The sequence below is a fragment of the Ceratotherium simum genome, chromosome 33 (assembly GCF_057802395.1).
Source record: "Ceratotherium simum simum isolate JZ-2026a chromosome 33, ASM5780239v1, whole genome shotgun sequence".
NCBI lineage: Eukaryota > Metazoa > Chordata > Mammalia > Perissodactyla > Rhinocerotidae > Ceratotherium > Ceratotherium simum.
Genome location: NC_141932.1, coordinates 1246997 through 1259103, shown reverse-complemented (window position 1 = coordinate 1259103; position 12107 = coordinate 1246997). Strand labels below are relative to the sequence as shown.

The 12107-nt window shown below is 46.0% G+C and overlaps 1 long non-coding RNA gene across 1 annotated transcript; it reads right to left on the bottom strand.

The window, feature by feature from the left end:
- Positions 1 to 4227: 4227 nt before the first annotated feature.
- On the bottom strand, positions 4228 to 8037 carry LOC101391948 (uncharacterized). The gene is made up of 3 exons (XR_015549402.1): positions 7352 to 8037; positions 6993 to 7098; positions 4228 to 4294 (listed from the first exon to the last, which is right to left on the bottom strand). It is a non-coding gene; the product is annotated as an uncharacterized LOC101391948 (long non-coding RNA).
- Positions 8038 to 12107: the final 4070 nt, after the last annotated feature.

Sequence of the window (12107 nt, the reverse complement as noted above, 5' to 3'; positions counted from 1 at the left end):
CAGCTAGTTTTTGGAAAAGATAAGAAAAATTGACAAACCTTTAGCCAGACTAACTTAGAATAAATCTCCCAACAAAGTAAAGGCCACGAACAGATAGATTCACTGATGAATTCTATCAACAGTTTAAGAAGGAGTAACATCAATTTTTCACAAACTCTTCCAAAAATTTGAAGAGGAAGGAACATTTCCAAACTTATTTTAGGAGGCCAGCATTAACCTGATACCAAAGCTAGACAAGGACACCACAAGAAAAGAAAATTACGGGCCAACATCCCTGATGAACACAGATGTTAAAAACTCAACAAAATACTAGGAAACCAAATTCAACGGTCCACGAAAGGAATCATAAACTGTGATTAATCCTTGAGATGCAAGGATGTTCATCATAAACAAATCAATAAATGTACTATACCACATTAACAGAATGAAGGCAAAACATCATATGATCATCTCAATAGATGCAGAAAAAGCATCTGACAAGACTCAGAATCTTTTCATGATAAAACTTCTCAAAAAATTAGGTATAGAAGGAACATACCTCAATATCAAAAAGGCCATATACGATAGGCCCAGAGCTACCAGCATATTCAAAAATGAAAAGGTAAAAGCTCTTCCTCTAAGATTAGGAACAAGACAAGGATACCTACCCCCAAGACTCCTATATAAAATAGTACTGGAAGTGCTAGCTAGAGCAATAAGGCAAGAAAAATAAATTAAAAGTATCCAAACAAACAAAAAAAGTAAAACTGTGTTTGCAGATGACATGATCTTATATAAAGAAAACCATAAAACCTCCATTAAAAAACTGTCAGAAAGAATAAATGAACTCAGTAAATTTGCAGCACATAAAATCAACATACAAAAATCAGCTGTGTCTATACACTAACAATGAAATATCTCAATAAGAAATTAAGAAATCAATCCCATTTACAATAGCATGAAAAACAATAAAATACTCAGGAATAAATTTAACCAAGGAGGCAAAAGACCTGTATACTGGAAAGTATAACAGACTGATGAAAGAAACTGAAGACACAAACAAATGGAAAGATATTCCATGTTTTTGGATTGGGAGAATTACGATTGTTAAAATACCTCTACTATCCAAAGCAACCTACAGATTCAATGCAATCTCTACCAAAATTCCAATGGCATTTTTACCAGAAATAGAAAAAGAATCCTAAAATTCGAAACACAAATGACCTCAAATAGCCAAAGCAATCTTGATCAAGAAGATCAAAGTTAGAGGCATCACACTTCATGATTTCAAACCACATTATAAAACAACAGTAATCAAAACGGTATAGTACTGAAAAAACAGACACAGAGACCTATGAAATAGAACATAGACCCCCAGAAATAAACCCACACATATAAGATCAACTACTCTTTGACAAGGGTGCCAAGAATACACCAGGGGAAAGGATAGTCTCTTCAATAAGTGGTGGTGGGAAAACTGGATATGCACATGCAAAAAAAATGAAACTAGGACCCTACCTTACACAACTCACAAAAATTAACTCGAAATGGATTAAACACTTAAATATAAGACGAGAAATGTAAAACTCTTTGAAAAAAACTCCTTGATGTTGATTTTGGCAATGAATTTTTCGATATGACACCAAAAGCACAGGCAACAAAGGCAAAAATAAACAAGGCGGGGTACGTCAAATTAAAAACCTTCTACATAGCAAAGGAAGCAATCAATAAAACGAAAACAGATAAAATATTTGCAAACGCTGTATCTCACAAGGGGTTAATATCTAAAATATATCAAGTACTCATATAACTCAATAGCAACAGAAAAATCCGATTAAAAATGGGCAATTACAACTAGAACGTACAATTATGTACTGGGGCTTTGGGGAGGGAAAAAAAAAAGAAAAGAAAGAGGAAGACTGGCAACAGATGTTACCTCAGGGCAACTCTTTCCCAGCAAAAAAAAAAAAAAGGGCACAGGCCAGCCCAGTGGCGCAAGTGGTTAAGTGCGTGTGCTCCGCTGCGGCAGCCCGGGGTTCACCAGTTAGGATCCCAGGCACGCACCAACGCACTGCTTGGCAAGCCATGCTGTGGCAGCATCCCATATAAAGTGGAGGAAGATGCGCACGGATGTTAGCCCAGGGCCAGTCTTCCTCAGCAAAAAAAAAAAAAAAAAAAAAAGAGGAGGATTGGTAGATGTTAGCACATGGCTGATGTCACAAAAAAAAAAAAGGGCAAAGGACCTGAATAGACGTTTTATCAAAGAAGATACACAAATGGCCAGCAGCTATATAAAACAATGCTCTTTCTCACTAATCAACAGGAAAATACAAATCAAAACCACAATGAGATATCACCTTACACCTGATAAAATGGCTACCATCAAAAAGAGCAGAGATAACAAGTGTGGGTGAGGGTATAGATTTAAGGGAACCCTTGTTCACTGTGGTTGGAATAGGAAAAAAAAAAAATTGGGGGCCAGCCCTATGACATAGCGGTTAAGTGTGTGAGCTCCATTGCTGGTGGCCCGGGTTCGGATCCTGGGCGCGCATTGACACACCGCTTGTCAAGCCATGCTGTGGCGGTGTCCCACATAAAGTGGAGGAAGATGGGCACAGATATTAGCTCAGGGCCAGTCTCCCTCAGCAAAAAGAGGAGGACTGGCATGGATGTTAGCTCAGGGCCGATCTTCCTCAGCAAAAAGAGGAGGACTGGCATGGATGTTAGCTCAGGGCCGATCTTCCTCACACACACACAAAAAAATTTGAAATCATAGAAACCGAGTAGAATGCCAGGAGCTGGGGCATGTGGAAAATGGGGAGCTGTTGGTCAAAAGGTACAAACATGCAGTTATAAGATGAGTAAGTTCTGAGGATATAATGTACAGCATGGTGACTATAGTTAACAATACTCTATTGTACACTTTAAATTTACTGACAGTAGATCTTAAGTATTCTTAACAATAACAAAATAATAATAAGGTAACTATGAGGTGATGGATGTTTAGTTAACTTCATTGTGACAATTCGTCATAATGTATAAATATATCAAATCATCACGTTGTACATTTTAATATACAGTCGGCCTGCATATCCACAGGTTCCGCATCCGTGGATTCAACCAACCACGGATCAAAAATATTTGAAAAAAGGGGCCGGCCCAGTGGCACGGCGGTTAAGTGAGCACGCTCTGCTGCGGCGGCCCGGGGTTCGCAGGTTCAGAGCCCGGTCGTGCACCGACGCACTGCCTGCTGTGGCGGTGTCCCATATAAAGTAGAGGAGGATGGGCACGAATGTTAGCCCAGGGCCAGTCTTCCTCAAGAAAAAAGGGGAGGATTGGCATGGATGTTAGCTCAGGGCTAGTCCTCCTCACAAAAAAAAAAAAAAAATTTTTTGAAAAAAAAAATCCCAGGAAGTTTTAAAAAGCAAACCTTAAATTTGCCAGGCACCAAGTGCTACGGTGAATCCACATGAATGAAGTGATGTGTAGGCAACTATTTACATAGCATTTACATTGTATTTGGTGTTATAAGTAATCTAGAGATGATTTAAAGTATACCGGAGGATGTGCATAGGTTATATTTAAAGACTATGCCATTTTATATAAGGGACTTGACCATCCTTGGATTTTGGTATTCAAGGCAGGGGGCGGGGGGAGATCCTGGAATCAATCACCCCGTGGATACCAAGGAATGACTGTCAACAATTTTATATCTAGACAAGACTGAAAAAAGAAAACAGATCTAAACACTACAAACCACGCAGGAACTGTTGAAAAGTAGCCCATGCTTCAGTAAGTAATGACCATGACAATGCCTGCATGCTTGGCACAAGCAGGCAGGAGGAAATGTCAGGGAAAACAAGGGATCAAAACCTGGGACACAGAAGTGATATGCATCTGGATACAGTGACCCAGAGAAGGAGCAAGCACGGTGGAATCCATTCAGCTCACTGCAATACTACCAACCTGGAATCCTTTCCTAAGAGGGTTCCGTACAGCAGGTATCGGGGCTGCAGGGGGGAGAAGAGGGCAGGGCAAACACCCCAGCCCTAGCAACACAGCGGCGACCCAGAAAACTGGAGAAGCAAGCAGTGTCCATGGGACGTCCACATGAAAAACGACTGAGAACGGCTATGGGGGAGAGAATAGAGCCTAGGCCAGGTCACTGTGAGGCTGTGAGAGTCTTACCCAGTGAGGAGATGAGTGCAAAGTTCTCCAGCATCACATCCAGGTACAGGCATCTTTGAGCCTCATCAAGGAGCCTCCATTGCTCCCGGGAGAAGTACACAGCAACATCGTGAAAGGTCACACTGTCCTGTTATGATCGGGACAGATGAAACCATCAACATTCTCTCTCTCTGGGATCCCATAATCCATCTTGCCACACATCTACTCCACACTCATCCTCCTCCAGAGCTCCCCACCTCAGAAGAATTCCAGGCCTAGGTGCCACTGATCCCCACCCTATCCTCAGCGTCCCTTTATTCACTGTGTTCAGCCCTCAGAAACATCAGGCAGCAGGAGCACAGAGACATCATCCAAGCTCTGGTCCTGGCCTGTAGGGTCCCACCCATCCTGTAAATCAATTCCCCTGGAGTTTCCAGATTTGGACTCCCGGACACAGCCAAACGTGAGCCCGTGCTTCACCCCTCAGTCTCCAACACCACGGCCCTAGGGCCATCAGCTCACATGTCCTCTCCACGTACACATCATTCTGTAGATTATACCTCTCTCAATTCTTCAGTGCCCACAGTTGCACTCTCACAGCTACGCATTTAAGGAAAACCCCAAATGCTGCTCTGAAGGCTTCCTCTATACCTCTGATCCTTGCTTCAATATTAGCCACTCAGAAGCACTTGTGAACTACAGATGCCCATGACCTACTTCCACTTCTGTGCTGCACTTCCTGTCTCCTCAGAGACCACAATCCTCCTCTCTCCACTCAACCTTCCTTAAAACCCCAGCCCTGATGGTCTCTGTGCCAGGCACAGTGACTCTCACAAATGACCACATTTGCACCACACCTCATCCAACACCAACACTGAACACCCCAGACCCCACTGAAGCTCACCACAAAATTCTGGTGAAGCTGTACATTAGTGAAGGAGCAGTGTCATCTTGTCTGGCCTCAGTGTCATCTTGTCTCAGTTGCTCCTCTGCCTCCACAGCCATCTCAGGTCCACTCATCCCACGGAAGCCTTAGTCACCTGCCAGACCATGCTCTCTCCCATATGGTCACCATGACCACTTCTCCCCATCACCTGGGTTTGTGTGCACCTCTGTACCTCATTAGGTGGAGAGCAAGAAAACCACTCCTCATCATGCATCCTCCTCTTTCTGACCAGCTAATAGCATCGCCATGATGACCTGCACTCCCCCGCCTAAATGGGATGCACAGCTCCTTCATGGTCCACACAACAGCCACCATTTTTTTTTTTGTGCTGAGGAAGATTCACCCTGAGCTAACATCTGTGCCAACCTTCCTCTATTTTTGTATGTGGGTCGCCGCCACAGCGTGGCTGCCGATGAGTGGTGTAGGTCTGCGCCTGGGAACCCAACCCAGGCTGCCCAAGCCGAGTGCCCTGAACTTAACCACTAGGCCACGGGGCCAGCCCCAACAGCCACCATCTTTGTATGCCTCCATCCTGAACCCCTCCTCAGATTTCCAGACCTATGTGTCCAGCTTCCCACTTGATGCCTCCACTCACTGTTCTCTGAAACATCTCAGACTTTTCACAGGGGCCAAACAAAACTTGTGATATTCACAAGGAAAATTAATCTATCACGAACTTCCACGTCCCAGTTGGAGTTTCCATCCCTACAACTGCTAGGACCAGTGACATGCAGTCATCCCTGACCCTTCCCTTTCTCTTCCTCACCTACAACATCGAAAAATCTACTTGATCCTTCTTAAAAAAATAGAGTCCAATTTTTTGCCTACCTCTATGGCCACCACTCTGGTCCATCAACACTCATCCAGATTATAGCAGTTGCCTCCTCCCAGGCTCCCTGCCTCCTCCCTTAACCCTATAATCTCCACTGTGCAGCCAGAAGGAGCCTGTTAAACGTGGGTAAGACCAACTCCTTCTTCTTATTCAAACCTCCCATTACCTCCTAAACAGATGCCCAATTTCTCAGGCAGCCACACTATGGCCTTTTCCTTGACCCCCTGCTCTTTGGTCTTTACAGAAGGAATGAAGATCTGCTGTCCCCTGTCTCCAGCTCAGTCATACCTCCAAGCATTTGCACATGCTGGGGTCACCGGTTGTCAGAAATGGGAACACCTCCATGTTACTCCTGGCCTCACTCAGGACCCTGGGCTTAAGGGTATCCCCAGGGTGCCTACAACCAAAAGCCAGGAAAATAGCAAGGGAAGAGGCTCGAGTCACCAAAATTCTGGACACAGGTAGTGTGAGGAGCAGTGAGGGACTGGAACACCCTCTCCTTCCCTGGGTAGGTTCCGTAAGTTCTTTTTCTAGTATCAGAACCTGTGGGAAGGGGCTGGCCCGGTGGCATGGTGGTTAAGGGCGCACCCGCGCTCCACTGCTGGCGGCCTGGGTTCGGATCCCAGGCGTGCACTGATGCACTGCTTGTCAGGCCATGCTGTGGCGGCGACCCATATAAAGGGGAGGAAGATGGACACGGATGTTAGCTCAGGGCCAGTCTTCCTCAGCAAAAAGAGGAGGATCAGCATGGATGTTAGCTCAGAGCTGATCATCCTCACAAAAAAAAAAAAGAACCTGTGGGAAGACGCAGGCAACCATGGCTGGGTTCCAGATGCACAGCCCTTGTCTGTATGCCCACCCAGCCCTGGAACTTGGTCACCTCGGGTTCACTTACTAAGTGAAGAGTAAGTTCACTTACTCTGTTTCAGTCCTCAGAGCTGCCTCTTACCAGCTCTGTGACCTTGGATGAGGACTCAACTCCCTGTGCCTCACTGTCCTCATCACCCTCCATTCCACTCAGTTCTCTTGCTCAGCAACTTTTGGAAAACTTTTTAAACTCTAACTCACAGTGTCCCTCTTCTGTTCACAACCCTCCACGGCTCCCAGGGCCCTCGGAGAAGGAACAGCCCCTCAGCCTCCAGTCCAGGCGACATTCCTCCTCACACTCTGTTCACTGCAGACAGAACACAGACCCCAGGTCCCCGACTCCTCCCGGCTCAGTCGCCCTCCACGCCTCTCCCCCGCGGGCCCTCCCCTGGGACCCTCTCCCACACCCGTCACCCCGGCTCTCAGAAACAGGCCCCACGAGCGCCTCCCCGTCCCGGACACCGGGGCGTGGGCTGCCGGCCCGTGAGCGGCGCCCGCACTCGGGGCTCTAGGGCTGGGCTGGGCTGAGGGCGGGGAGGGCGCGGAGCACGAGCACTGACCTGAGCCGGCTCCCTCCGCGCGGCCGCCGCCATCGGACTCTGGGGGCGGAGCGGGGCCGGGAGCGGCGGGAGAGGAGGGGACCCGGGCACGGCGGTCCCTGTCCCGGCCCTGGCGCGGGTCCCCCGGGCGGCGTCGCCGAGCCTCAGATCCGCCCTGTGCAGCGGGGACGGCGCCTCCTCTCGCGCCTCCTCGGTCCCGTCACCTCAGCCCCGACCCAGCACCCCGGAGCCTCTGACGGGGTGAGCTGACAAGAGAGACGCCAAAAAGACCGCGACGGATGTGATGGTGACCTGGCTGACTAGGTGGGTGTCCCCTTCCTCCCTCACTGCTCCATGACGGCGACCTTCCCTCGAGGAGGACCGTCCCCAGTCAAGGGTATCCCAGCGGCGGCGTCACCGCCTACAATCTCCAAACAAAGTGACCGCGCCGAGGAGGAGGCCGGAAGTCCCTCCCTAACGGGATGCGCACGCCGGGAAACGCCTTATTCTGGTCCCTCATTGGCTCATCTCCGCTTATGTCTCTCGGCATAAGCTCTTCCGAGTAGCGTGGTTCCCCGAGCTCTAGAGGCGGCAGAGGAGGGTGTTCTCCAAACCAGCCAGGGTGTTGTCCTCGGGTGTCCCTGAGAGATGCTGGAAATTGGTGCTCATACCCAAACGGAGGGGCTCTGCTCCCTGTTAAAGGCGGCGAAGAGATGTAATTTCGCACCAGTGAAGCTCAGCCTGTTCTCACAGCATAAAACTAGTATTTCAGGTGCTCCCAGATCTACTGCTGTACATCGCCATATCATTCCCTAGAGTCAGTCTGACATAAAATGAATCGATGCATTCCTGTAAACGTTACGTTATTGCTCTTCAAATGCGTGGTGCGTGAACTGTTATTCAGTCTTGTGAGTTAAGGTATGTTTGGTCAGGAAGTAGGAAAAACACTCTATAGAGAGCCATGAGAGCAAAGAAGAAGAGGGGTGTTAGGCCGCGCTGAAACAGGTGGACAAGCAGCAGCTATGCTTCTAGTGCCCACGAAAAACTTCTTTGCCTGTTTGCCTGTATCGACAGTGATTGTGTTCCACCTGTTTAGGAACACCGTTATCCATATGATAATTCTTAGTCCATAAGCTAAGACATACTCAATTTCTTTTGGCAATCGTACATAGATCTCAACTGGAGACCAACTTCACTAATGCTATTTTTCTAATAGACTTTATTTCTTAGAGCAGTTTTACGATCAGAGCAAAATTGAGCAGGAGGTAGAGAATTCCCGTATACCTCCAGGCCGCCCACATGCAATGAGTTCACACAGGAGTAACACCTCATAATGTGATGAAGGTGGCAAATACGTATCAGCAAGTACAGCTTCATTAAACACTGGAGAGTTCACACTGGAGAAAGACCATATTAGTGCAGTGAATGGGGAAAATCATTTAGTCAATCCTCCACACTCACTGAGCACCTAAGAGTTCATTTTGGATAAAGGCCTTATAAATGCACAAAATGTGGGAGATTCTTTTCCAAAAGATTTCCACTACCTTGTCATCAGAGAGTTCACATTGGGGTAAGGCTTAGGATGAGTGCATTGCATGTGGGAAATCCTTTACCTTTGACTCCAGTCTAACACATCTCACTGTTCAAATGAGGTGAAGGCCTTAACAAACACAGTTACTACTGTGTTATGGACTGAATTATTACCCCCATCTCATTTTTGTGGAAGCCCTACCACCATTTCTCTGTATTAAGGAGGTAGTTAAGGTTAAATATAGGCTCATCTAACAGGACTGGTGGTTTTAGAAGAATAGGTAGAGGGGCCGGCCCCATGGCTTAGCAGTTAAGTGTGCTTGCTCCGCTGCTGGTGGCCCGGGTTTGGATCCTGGGCGCGTACCGACTCACTGATTCTCCGGCCATGCTGAGGCCGCGTCCCACATACAGCTACTAGAAGGCCATGCAGCTATGACATACAACTATCTACTGGGGCTTTGGGGGAAAAATAAATGAATAAATAAAATTAAAGAAAAAAAAAAGAAGAATAGGTAGAGACATCAGAGGCTCTCTCTACTCATGCACACACAGACTTTGAAAAATGTAGAAATGAAAAATTAAGGCATCAGTAAATAGTATTTAGTAAGAGTTCATTGTGAACAAAGAAACAGTTCCAGAACTTGAAGTCTTCAAATCCGAAACTGATATGAAGCTAAGAGGCATGACATTATAGGATGGCTTATGAAGTGAAAATGAGGATGTTGTTTAACATTTACAATGATCGGTTATTACAATGAGGGTTTCCAAATGGCAGAGGATTGGTCATCTTCCATTTTGGGAAGATGACTTAAATATCTTTTATGATTATTGGAGGCATTTACAAGAAATAAGTTTTGATTATGTTCATGAAATAAGCTAGATTTAGTTTTACTTACATGATTTAAATGGTTTTGTCACCTCGGCAAATTTTCTAGCCTCAGCTACATTTTGTTTATTTTAACAATGGGAAAAGCCATCTACAAGCCAAGAAGAAAGTTCTCACAAGAAACCATTAGTCTTGATGGGACCTTAATCTTGAAATTCTAGACACCAGCACTGTGAGAAAATAAGTTTCTGTAATTTAAGCCACATACTTTTGTTATGATACCCTGAGCTGACTTTGTTCTCATACCCTGAGCGGACTAATGCACATTATGGTAGCAGGAGTTGGGTGCTGCTGTAACAAATACCCTAAAATGTGGAAGTGACTTTGGAACTGGATAATTGGTAGAGCCTGGAAGAGTTCTGAGGTGCAGGCTAGATAAAGAAAAGATTGCCTTCAAGAGACTGTTGGTAGAAATATAAACATTAATGGTGATTGTACTGAGGTCTCAGATGGAAACTGAGGAGAAATGTGACTCGAAACTGGAGTAAAGGCAATCCTTGTTATAATCTGGTAGGAATGTGGCCAAATTGTGTTAGTGTTTGGGGAAAGTAGATGTGGTTTGTGATGCACTCGCATATTTAGCTGAGGATACTTCTAAGCACAATGTTGCAAGTGCAGCTTGGGTTTTCTTTACTGCTTATTGTAAAATGCGAGAGGTAGGAGATGAACTGAAGAAAGACTTTTTGCGTGTGTGTGTGAGGAAGATTAGCCCTGAGCCAACATCCGATGCCAATCCTCCTCTTTCTGCTGAGGAAGATTGGACCTGGGCTAACATTTGTGCCCATCTTCCTCTACTTTATATGGGATGCGGCCACAGCATGGCTTGACAATCGGTGCATTGGTGCACGCCCGGGATCCAAACCTGTGAACCCTGGGCCGCCGAGGTGGAACGCAAGCACTTAACTGCTGCATCACCGGGCTGACCCTAAGAAAGACTTTTTAATCAAACAGGAACCAGAACTTGAAGATTTGGAAAGTTTTCCACCATCCATATTGCAAAAACATAAGAAAGCATGTTCTAGACAGAACACCAACGTGTGGCTGCAAAATTATTTGATAAAGAGATTATGGATGTGAATCACAACTTTAATCAACCATCTGGGGATAACCCAGGAATAGAGATAGAATTTTACCAGCTGAAACACTGCCTGCTGAGACTAAATGGGAAAGAAAAAAACAGGATGAGAAGAAGAAAGGCTGTTGGACTTGTGGGACTTCACGGGACCTGACAGGAAAGCTATCTGAATGCAAACATGTGTTATCCTTCAAGAAAAGGGAAGAATGACCCAAAATGCAATTAAGAGATCATCAGGGCTGCCACTCTCAGCACAGGCCAGGGGACAGGGCTGTTTCATCCTCAGTTTCAAAGGGTAGGGCCCACTCTTCAGATCCAGTGGACCAGGAAACCACTGTACAGGCCTCAGGGGTAAGGCTTCCATGCAGAGCTGAGGAAATGAGAGAGCCCTTGAAAAACCGAGGTGCCGTGGCTGCCATCTGGGTCTGTGGGAATATTGCTTCCACCCCAGTGGCCCCAGAGGGCAGAACATCCAGCCAAAGAGAATTATTCTGGGGCCCTAGGATCTACTGGGGTTTCTCTTGCTATGTTTTGAACGTGCTTGGGACCTGTCACTCCTCTCTTTTTCTGATGTGCCCGTTTTGGACTGCAGATGTCAATTATATACCTGTCCCACTACTGTATTTCAGAAGCGCATAACTTGTCTGCTTTCACAAGTTTACACCTGGAGAGGACTTTTGCCTCAGGATGAGTCCTACCTTGAGTCTCACTCATATCTGATTTATATGTTCAGGTGAGACTTTGGACTTGGAATTGATGTTGGAATGGTTTATGATTGTTGGTGCTGTTGTGATTCAGTGAATGTGTTTTGCATGCAGCAGAATATGAATTTTGGGCAGCCAGAGAGCAGAATGTTATGGACTGAATTGTGTGTGAGTCTCCCAAAATTCTTGTGTTGAAGCCCTAATCCCTAACAGGACTGTATTTGGAAATAGAGCCTTTAAGGAGGTATTAATGTAAATGAGATCATAAGGATAGGACGCTAATCCGATAAGACTGATGCCCTTATAGGAAGAGAAAGAGACACCAGAGAGCTCTCCATCTCCATGTGCATGCACAGAGGATAGGCTATATGAAGACACAGTGAGAAGGTGGCCATCTACAAGCCAGGAAGAGAGCCTCACCAGAAACCTACTCTGACATGTTGATCTTAGACTTCTAGCTTTCATAACTGTGAGAAAATAAATTTTTATTATGTAAGCCACCCAGTCTCTGGTATTCTGTTATGACAGTGTGGTATTGTGATAAGAAATATGTTTTTGGTCTTTCTCCTTGTTCCTTGTACA